Source organism: Balaenoptera borealis, assembly GCF_965194805.1.
Source record: "Balaenoptera borealis genome assembly, contig: HAP1_SCAFFOLD_1001, whole genome shotgun sequence".
NCBI classification, from domain to species: Eukaryota; Metazoa; Chordata; class Mammalia; order Artiodactyla; family Balaenopteridae; genus Balaenoptera; species Balaenoptera borealis.
Genome location: NW_028123208.1, coordinates 105,907 through 114,058, shown reverse-complemented (window position 1 = coordinate 114,058; position 8,152 = coordinate 105,907). Strand labels below are relative to the sequence as shown.

At 46.4% G+C, this 8,152-nt stretch overlaps 1 long non-coding RNA gene across 1 annotated transcript; it reads right to left on the bottom strand.

Moving 5' to 3' along the window:
• Nucleotides 1–651: 651 nt before the first annotated feature.
• Nucleotides 652–5,935, bottom strand: LOC309621784. The gene is made up of 2 exons (XR_014240276.1): nucleotides 4,926–5,935; nucleotides 652–892 (listed from the first exon to the last, which is right to left on the bottom strand). It is a non-coding gene; the product is annotated as an uncharacterized lncRNA (long non-coding RNA).
• Between the last annotated feature and the right edge of the window lie 2,217 nt (nucleotides 5,936–8,152).

Below are 8,152 nucleotides of genomic sequence, written 5' to 3'. Positions count from 1 at the left end.
ATATTTTTCGTGTGCTCGGGGATAGGCAGAAAAGCAGACACGTTTGGCACGAAGGAATGAACAGAACGCTGAGAGCTAGGTGTTTTCAAGCTGTCGCAATCTAGGCGTTTATCCAACGAAACCCTTCACTGCCGATGATTCGGCAACTAGCTCTTCCCAACGGTGCATTGCTCACAACGCCCCGAAGACACAGGCTGTCCTTTCTGTACGTATCAGATCTAGTGAAGACCCCCGAGTCCTAGGAGACCTGGAATGCTTCCCACAGCTCAACAACCACACTGAATAAGTCCACATGGTTTCTGCTGCATAACAACCTGTGACATGATACAAGAGGAATGTCAGCTTGAGGTTAATGGTCAAATGGGATCGCCAATTCACTGACGATTACTGAAGGATGAGCACCTACTAAAGAATGGCAACCTCCAAGTTTCCTTCCTAGAAACTCACTTGTCAGGGCAAAGCCATTTGTGCTATGAAGAGAACATGTGCAATTACAGTGTTTCTCAGGGAGAATTGAGCCCGACACTCTCTAAATCCCAAGGAGGTAAATAAAGTTTCCCTTCAAGCCTTATTCTCCAAAGGGCTCACAGAGCATTGACCCTGCTGTTTCTTTCTCATTTTGGCACCTCCAATGTGCTTACAAGTGAGATATTTGAGTTGGTGCAACTTACCACATTCTAGAGGTTTAAAAAAAGAAGCCCTTCACTGCCCATGACTCGGCATCTAGCTCTTGCCAAAGGTGCATTGCTCACAATTCCTCGAAATCACAGGCAGTCCTTCTTGTACGTGTCTCACCCTAGTGGAGACCCGCCAGTTTTAAGAGACCTGGAATGCTTCCTAAAGCTCAAGAACCACACTGAATAAGGCTACATGGATTCTGCTGCATGTCAACCTGTGGCATGATACAAGAGGAACGTTAGCTTGAGGCTAGTGGTCAAACGGGATTGCCAATTCACTGAAGATTACCAAAGGACGAGCACCAGCAAAGAATGGCACACTCCGAGTTTCTTTCCTAGAAACTCACTTGTCGTCACAAAGGCAATTGTGCTATGAAGGGAACTCGTGCAACTACAGTCTTTCTCAGGGAGAAGTGAGGCCCCAACTCTCTCAATCCCAATGAGGAAAATGAAGTTTCCCTTCAAGACTTATTTTCAAAGGGGCCAGCAGAGCATTGACCTTGCTGATTCTTTCTCTACTTTGTACCTCCAAGGTGCTTTAGAAGGGAGATACATGAGTTCTTTCAACTTGCAAAAATGTAGAGGTTTAACCAAAGAAGCCCTTCACAGCCTCTGACTCGGCATCTAGCTCCTCCCAACGCTGCATTGCTCACAAAGGCCCAAACACACAGGCCGTCCTTCTAGTACGTTGCTCATCCTAGTGTTGACCCGCCAGTACTGAGACCTGGAATGCTACCCAGAGCTGAAGAACCACAATGAATAACACTACATGGATTCTGCTGCCTGCAACCAGCGGCCTGATACAAGAGGAACGTTAGCTTGAGGCTAGTGTTCAAAGGGCTCGCCAATTCACGACAGATTACTGAAGGATGAGCAGCTACCAAAGAATGGCAACCTCCAAGTTTCTTTCCTAGCAACTCACTTCTCATCACTAAGCCAATTATGCGATGAAGAGAACATGTACAAGTAAAGAGTTTCTCAGGGAGAACTGAGCCCACAACTCTCTACATGCCAATGAGGAAAATAAAGATTCCCTTCAGCCTTATATTCAAAATGGCACGCAGAGCCCTGACTCTGATGTTTCTTTCTCTATTTAGTACCTCCAACGTGCTTTAGAAGGGAGAGACTTGAGTTGTTTCAAGTTGCCACATTCTACTGGTTTCACAAAAGAAGCCCTTCTCCTCCCATGTCTCGGCATCTAGCTGTTCCCAAGGGTGCACTGCTCACCACTCCCCAAACACACAGGCCGTCCTTCTTGTACGTTTCTCATCCTAGAGCAGATCCGCCGGTACTAAGAGACCTGGAATGCTTCCTAGAGCTCCAGAACCACACTGCATAACGCTACATGGATTCTGCTGCATGCCAACCTGTGGCACGATACAAGAGGAACGTTAGCTTGAGGCTAGTGTTCAATGGGGTCGCCCATTCACTACAGAATACGGAAGGATGAGCAGCTACCAAAGAATGGCAACCTCCATGTTTCTTTCCTAGAAACTCACTTGTCATCACAAAGGCAATTGTGCTATGAAGAGAACATGTGCAACTAAAGAGTCTCTCAGGGGGAATTGAGCCCACAACTCTCTAAATCCCAAAGAGGAAAATAAAGTTTCCCTTCAAGCCTTATTTCAAAAGGGTCCTCAGACCTTAACCCTGCTCGTTCTTTCTCTATTTTGTAACCCTTAAAGGTGCTTTAGAAGGGAGATACTTCCGTTGTTTCAACTTGCCACAATCTAGAGGTTTAACCAAATAAACCCTTCACTGCCCCTGGCTCGGCATCTAGCTGTTCCCAACGCTGCATTGCTCACAAAGGCCCAAACACACAGGCCGTCCTTCTGGTACGTTTCTTATCCTCTCGCCGACCCGCCAGTACTAAGAGACCTGGAATGCTTCCTAGAGCTCAAGAACCACACTGCATAACGCTACATGGATTCTGCTGCATGCCAACAAGTGGCATGATACAAGAGGAACGTTAGCTTGAGGCTAGTGGTCAAACGGGATTGCCAATTCACTGAAGATTACCAAAGGACGAGCACCAGCAAAGAATGGCACACTCCGAGTTTCTTTCCTAGAAACTCACTTGTCGTCACAAAGGCAATTGTGCTATGAAGGGAACTCGTGCAACTACAGTCTTTCTCAGGGAGAAGTGAGGCCCCAACTCTCTCAATCCCAATGAGGAAAATGAAGTTTCCCTTCAAGACTTATTTTCAAAGGGGCCAGCAGAGCATTGACCTTGCTGATTCTTTCTCTACTTTGTACCTCCAAGGTGCTTTAGAAGGGAGATACATGAGTTCTTTCAACTTGCAAAAATGTAGAGGTTTAACCAAAGAAGCCCTTCACAGCCTCTGACTCGGCATCTAGCTCCTCCCAACGATGCATTGCTCACAAAGGCCCAAACACACAGGCCGTCCTTCTAGTACGTTGCTCATCCTAGTGTTGACCCGCCAGTACTGAGACCTGGAATGCTACCCAGAGCTGAAGAACCACAATGAATAACACTACATGGATTCTGCTGCCTGCAACCAGCGGCCTGATACAAGAGGAACGTTAGCTTGAGGCTAGTGTTCAAAGGGCTCGCCAATTCACGACAGATTACTGAAGGATGAGCAGCTACCAAAGAATGGCAACCTCCAAGTTTCTTTCCTAGAAACTCACTTGTCATCACAAAGGCAATGGTGCACTGAAAGGAACATGTGTAAGTACAGTGTTTCTCAGGTAGAATTGGGCCCAAAACTCTCTAAACCCCAATGAGGAAAATAAAGTTTCCCTTCAAGCCTTACCTTATTTTCAAAAGGGTCCACAGAGTCTTGACCCTCCCATTTCTTTCCTTCTTTTGTACTAGAAAGGTGCTTTAGAAGGGCGATACTTCAGTTGTTTCAACTTGCCACAATCTAGAGGTTTAACCAAAGAAGCCCTTCACTGCCCATGACTCGGCAGCTAGCTGTTCCCAACGCTACATTGCTCACAAAGGCCCAAACACACAGGCCGTCATTCTCGTACGTTGCTCATCCTAGTGAATACCCGCCAGTACTAAGAGACCTGGAATCCTTCCTAGAGCTCAAGAACCACACTGAATAAGATTCGGCTGCATGCCAATCTGTGTCATGATACAAGAGGAACGTTAGCTGTGGCTAGTGTTCAATGGGGTCGCCCATTCACTAAAGATTACTGAAGGATGAGCACCTACCAAAGAATGGCAACCTCCAAATTTCTTTCTTAGAAGTTCTCTCGTCATCAAAAAGGCAACTGTGCCATGAAGGGACCATGTGCAACTAGATTGTTTCTCAGTGAGAATTGATCCCGCAACTCTCTAAATCCCAATGAGGAAAATAAAGTTTCCCTTCAAGCCTTATATTCAAAAGCGCCCACAGAGCATTGACCCTGCTGTTTCTTTCTCTATTTTGTACTTCCAAGGTGCTTTAGAAGGGAGATACTTGAGTTGTTCCAACTTACTACGTTCTAGAGTTTAAGAAAGAAGCCCTTCACCTCCCAGGACTCGGAATCTAGCTGTTCCCAACGCTGCACTGCTCACAACACCCCAAAGACACAGGCCATCCTTCTTGTACGTTTCTCATCCTAGTGCAGACCTGCCAGTACTAAGAGACCTGGAATGCTTCCCAGAGCTGAGGAACCAACCTGAATGAGGCTACATGTATTCTGCTGCATGCCAAGCTGTTGCATGATAGCAGAGGAACGTTTGCTTGAGGCTAGAGGTCAAACGGGTTCGCCAATTCACTGAACATTACCGAAGGATGAGCACCTACCAAGGAATGGTAACCTCCAAGTTTCTTTCCTAGAAACTCACTTGTCATCACAAAGGCAATTGTGCTATGAATGGAACATGTGCAACTACAGTGTTTCTCAGGGAGAATTGAGCACGCAACTCTCTAAATCCCAATGAGGAAAATAAAGTTTCCCTTCAAGCCTTATTTTCCAAAGGGCCAAAAGAGCATTGACCCTGCTGTTTCTTTCTCTATTTTGTACCTCTAAGGTGCTTTAGAAGGGAGATACTTGACTTGTTTCAACTTGCCAAAATCTAGAGGTTTAACCAAAGAAGCCCTTCACTGCCCATGACTCGGCATCTAGCTGTTCCCAACGCTGCATTGCTCACAAAGGCCCAAACACACAGGCCGTCCTTCTTGTACGTTTCTCTTCCTGGTGCACACCCGCTAGTACTGAGAGGTCTGGAATCCTTCCTAGAGCCCAAGAACCACACTGAGTAAGGCTACATGGATTCTGCTGCCTGCAAACCTGTGGCATGATACAAGAGGAACGTTAGCTTGAGGCTAGAGCTCAAACGGGCTCGCCAATTCACTGTAGATTACCGAAGGATGAGCACCTACCAAGGAATGGCAAGCTCCAAGTTTCTTTCTTGGAAAATCACTTGTCCTCACCTAGACCATTGTGCAATTAAGAGAAGATGGGCAACAACAGTGTTTACCAGGTAACACTGAGGCCGCAACTCTCCGCTTTGCAATGAGGAAAATAAACTTTCCCAGGAAGCCTCAATATACATGGCGACGAAGCAGAATATTCCCCTGGCGTTTCTGACTCTCTTATGGCACATCCAGTGGACACAATGGACCATGACGTTGGTTACCATTGCCATGCTGGGAGTCGTGATTGTGGTGTAAGGATTTCAAGCTGATGGCTTAGTGGGGCCTAGGTGGCAATGTTTCTCTGGACTACCTCTCAGTTAAGGGAAACCCTGTAATTTTTGAAGCTGGACGTGAAGTGTAGTTGCTGATTGAGGTAGACAGACTGCACGGATTAGTTCCCAGAAGCAACGGTAGGCTAATTGTGCTTTTCAGTGCAGCTCAGGTTTCCTCAAGAATGTAGACACGCTTTGCATGAAGGAAGGCATGGAACGTTGAGAACGGTGTTGCTTTCAAGCTATCGCAATCTAGGTGTGTAACCAACGAAGCCCTTCACTGCCCATCACTTGGCATCTAGTTGTTCCCAACGGTAGACTGTTCACAACTGCCCAAAGACACAGGCAGTCCATTTAGTACGTTTCAAAACCTAGTGCAGACCCGCGAGCCAAAAGAGACCGGATATGCTTCCTAGAGTTCAAGAACCACAGGCACTAAGGTTGCATGGAATCTGTTGAATGCCTACCGCTGTCATGAGAAAAGCTGAACGTAAACTTGAGGCTAGATGTCCCATGTGGGTGGCCCATTCCCTGAAGATTCCCGAGGGATGAGCCACTACCAAGGAACGGCAACCTCCAAGTTTCTTTCCTAGAAACTCTCGTCATCACAATGGCAAACGTGCTATGAAGGGAAGATGTGCAAGTATAGTGTTTCTCAGGGAGAATTGAGCCTGCAACTCTCTAAATCCCAAGGAGGTAAATAAAGTATCCCTTCATGCCTTATGTTCAGAAGGGACCACCGAACATTGACCTGCTCTTTCTTTCTCTAGTTTGTACCTCCATGGTGCGTTAGAAGGGAGATACTTGAGTTGTTTCAACTTACCACATTCTAGAGGTTTAACAAAAGAAGCCTTTCACTGCCCTTTTTTGGCATAGAGTTGTCCTCAACTGAACGTCGCTCCCAAGTCCCAGAAGAGACTGGCAGTCCCTCGTGTGCATCTTGGATCCTAGTGCACACCCGCGTGTCCTAAGACACCAGAAATGCTTCCTAGAGTAAAAGCACTGCTTTGACAAAAGCTGCATTGAACCTGCTGCCTGCTTACCATTGTGACGACAAAAGCAGAACGTTAGCTTGAGGCCAGTCGTCCCATGCGCTCAGCATATTCACTAACAATTGCTGAGTGAGGAGCACCTAGCAGGAATTGAAAGGCAACGTTTGTTTCACGGAAAATCACTTCTCCTGAAAAGGCAATCCTGCAATGAAGAGAAGATGGGCAACTACACTGTTTATCATGTAACACAGAGGCCACAAGTGTCGACATTCCAATGTGGAAAATCAACTTCCCATCAAGCCTCAATCTCCAAGGGGAGGGCACAGCATCTTATGCTGCAGTTTCTGAGTACCTGTTGGACATTCAGGTGACCAAGTAGACCTTTTAGTGAGTAAACTTTGCGATACAGCGAGTAGTGAGTGTGCTGAAAGGATTACAGAGTCATAGGTTAGTGAGGATTGGGTGTAAAATGTATCTCCGGAATACCTAGCTTTCAAGGGAAAATCTGTAATTTTTCAGGCTGCACTTAAAGTCCACTGGCTTGCCTGGGGTAGATTCCATCACGTGTGGGTTCCCAGAAGGAAGGGTAGGATCATTATATTTTTCGTGTGCTCGGGGATAGGCAGAAAAGCAGACACGTTTGGCACGAAGGAATGAACAGAACGCTGAGAGCTAGGTGTTTTCAAGCTGTCGCAATCTAGGCGTTTATCCAACGAAACCCTTCACTGCCGATGATTCGGCAACTAGCTCTTCCCAACGGTGCATTGCTCACAACGCCCCGAAGACACAGGCTGTCCTTTCTGTACGTATCAGATCTAGTGAAGACCCCCGAGTCCTAGGAGACCTGGAATGCTTCCCACAGCTCAACAACCACACTGAATAAGTCCACATGGTTTCTGCTGCATAACAACCTGTGACATGATACAAGAGGAATGTCAGCTTGAGGTTAATGGTCAAATGGGATCGCCAATTCACTGACGATTACTGAAGGATGAGCACCTACTAAAGAATGGCAACCTCCAAGTTTCCTTCCTAGAAACTCACTTGTCAGGGCAAAGCCATTTGTGCTATGAAGAGAACATGTGCAATTACAGTGTTTCTCAGGGAGAATTGAGCCCGACACTCTCTAAATCCCAAGGAGGTAAATAAAGTTTCCCTTCAAGCCTTATTCTCCAAAGGGCTCACAGAGCATTGACCCTGCTGTTTCTTTCTCATTTTGGCACCTCCAATGTGCTTACAAGTGAGATATTTGAGTTGGTGCAACTTACCACATTCTAGAGGTTTAAAAAAAGAAGCCCTTCACTGCCCATGACTCGGCATCTAGCTCTTGCCAAAGGTGCATTGCTCACAATTCCTCGAAATCACAGGCAGTCCTTCTTGTACGTGTCTCACCCTAGTGGAGACCCGCCAGTTTTAAGAGACCTGGAATGCTTCCTAAAGCTCAAGAACCACACTGAATAAGGCTACATGGATTCTGCTGCATGTCAACCTGTGGCATGATACAGGAGGAATGTTAGCTTGAGGCTAGTCGTCAAATGGGGTCGCCATTTCACTGAAGATTACCGAAGGATGAGCACTTCCCAAACAATGGCAACCTCCAAGTTTCTTTCCTAGAAACTCACTTGTCATCACAAAGGCAATTGTGCTATGAAGAGAACTCGTGCAACTACAGTGTTTCTCAGGGAGAATTGAGCCCGCAACTCTCTAAATCCCAATGAGGAAAATAAAGTTTCCCTTCAAGCCTTATTTTCCAAAGGGCCTGCAGAGCATTGACCCTGTGGTTTCTTTCTCTATTTTGAACCTCCAAGGTGCTTTAGAAGGGAGATACATGAGTT